The sequence below is a fragment of the Alosa sapidissima genome, chromosome 16 (assembly GCF_018492685.1).
Source record: "Alosa sapidissima isolate fAloSap1 chromosome 16, fAloSap1.pri, whole genome shotgun sequence".
Classification (NCBI taxonomy): domain Eukaryota; kingdom Metazoa; phylum Chordata; class Actinopteri; order Clupeiformes; family Clupeidae; genus Alosa; species Alosa sapidissima.
In genome coordinates, this window is record NC_055972.1 from 20480475 (window position 1) to 20482974 (window position 2500).

General features: G+C 43.7%; 1 protein-coding gene across 3 annotated transcripts in view; it reads left to right on the top strand.

Moving 5' to 3' along the window:
• Positions 1-2500, top strand: part of cdh23 (cadherin-related 23) — a 248528-nt gene that overhangs the window by 149965 nt on the left and 96063 nt on the right. The gene's annotated exons all lie outside the window — the stretch shown is intronic.

Sequence of the window (2500 nt, forward strand, 5' to 3'; positions counted from 1 at the left end):
GTGGGACAGAGATAGAGGGAAAGAAAGGATGACTAAAGCTATCTGCTGTCTGCTCAGTGACTTTGAGTTGAGCGTTTGGGTCAGAGAGTGGGGACAGATGAAAGCTCACAGGTTAATATGAAAACCTGACTGGCATTTCAAAGTGATTCTCTCTCTCTTGCTCTTTCTCTTCACCTCTCTCTCTATCCCTCTCTCTCTCTCTCCCTCAACTCCCCTGTCCCCCCTTTACATTTCCATTATTCCTCTGGAACCCTGTTGTAGCTGGTTCCTGTTCCATGCTCTGGCATCCACCAGTTTTAGAACGTGTTCTGCGTCTATCCATTAGAGGCTAAACATGCTGTGGAAGGTGATATCACTTTAGGTGAAAAGTCACTCTTGTCTACAGGCAGGGAGCATGACAAATATTTCTGCTGTACAGATTGATGTAGAATTTAGTATTTTATTGGAATCTGAATTTGGATGGAAATGTGCGTATTATGCAGATAATATCCATTAATATAGTCCTCTCCCCAACCCGGTATGAAAACACTGCAGAGGGTCGATTTTCCTTAGATGAGAAGATGTATACCCTTCTCTTCGCTGTGTGTGCAATAAGCCAGTCGTACACCATTAGTCTTGCTTAGCATAATTCACCAGAAGTGGATTACACAAGTTAACTATTGCCAGCCTATCGCTATAAGGGAGCTATAGGCTACTGGTGTAACCCACTTCCAGCAAATGTTCCAAAAAAGTTGGCATGTTCCTTTAATGACACACATTTTGAGTTGTCCTGTTTGAAGGTACACACTTTTCCATAACTTTATTATGTAGTATAATAGTATAATATAGATTCTTCATCTTTGCTTATCTTCTTTAGTGCTAAAAGTGAAACAGTTTTTGGCCAGCCACACTACAGACGTCAATGGCCAAGCTCAACTCCGTTTACTCCTCCACCTCCTCTTTCCTGAAGCGTGTCTGTGAGTCTGAGAGAGAGAGAGAGAGAGAGAGAGAGAGAGAGAGAGAGAGCACCCCAATGTGTAGGAGAGTCCCCTTAGGGTGACAGGGGTGTTATATGTTAGAGGAAGAAGCAAAAGAATTATGGCCTGTGATGCCACGCTTACAGCAAACCCTCTCACACACACACACACACACACACACACACACACACACACACACACACACACACAGATTGAGGTCATCATCGGGGCAACCTTGACTCACGGCCTCAATGGTGGAACACACACACACACACACAAACAAACACAAACCACACACATGTCGGTGCACACACAATGACGTGTATGCCCACCGAACACACAGACTGCTCCAAGGCCCTGGGATCACTCTACAGGGTCACTCGACTGAATCTCCATTACAGGACCTTCACATGACATGATCAATCAAATGTGGTCATTGTGTGTGTGAGAGAGTGTATGAGAGTGAGTGTGTGTGTGTGTGTGTGTGTGTGTGTGTGTGTGTGTGTGTGTGTGTGTGTGTGTGTACATCCTCCACCCTTGAGTAAGGACCATGAGGGGTTTCCCAGCTACCACTCACTATCACTCTCCACATGCATCTCTCTGTGTGTAGAGAGAGATATCGCTAATGCTAACATTTGCATTGGCATCGCACATTTTCAGATTGAACCCAAAAACAAACTCCCTTCATATAAAAGTTTCAGTATTCAGTAATTCTGCACTCTGTCTCTCTCTCTCTCTATTTCTCTCTCTCTCTGTTTCTCTCTGTCTCTGTTTCTCTCTCTCTCTTGCTCACCCTCTCTCGCTGAAGTGGAATCATTAGACCAACAGTTTGTCATCTGACAGGCTTTCTCTCCTCCCGAGAGACCAGTGAACAAGTTTACCCGTCCCAACTTCAAGCCTGCATCTGTAACTAATACCAGACGAGTTGTAGAGCCCTCATGACGCATTGAAGTGATTCCGTTAATGATTAATAGAGCTTTTTTGACTGGCGTAAACATTAATAATGAATTAGAGCAGTGTTTTCTCAGCACAGCCCCTAATGTAGCACAGCAGAGAATCCTCTCCATCTGTTCCTGCTCCTCACAAACCTGAGTGAGCTCATCAAATCTATTCCTCGTTAGCTGCTGAACGCACCTGACTCAGGTAATGAAGTACCTGTGCAGTTCTGAGCTCCTTTACCAGGAGGGGAAGAGCAGCGAACGCTGGAGAACACTCTGGGTTCTAGAACATCGAGGAACAGGACTAAATACTGAGTGATGATGAGAATGATCAGTACCGAGAACTGCACTAGTATTTATTCATTCATGTTTTTTAACCACTTGTGTAGCTATTCAACTTAACTTATATTGTCTGTTTGCTGTGTTTTTATGTTGCCAGAGTGCCACAGATAAATTTCCAGTGTATGTAAATTCAGTGGACAATAAAGTTTTGATCTATCTACTCCTCATGTATATGTACATGTATTCACTTACAATAGCAGATGCTTTTATCCAAAGCGACTTACATGTCAATTATATTACAAGGACCACTGTCCCCGGAGAAAC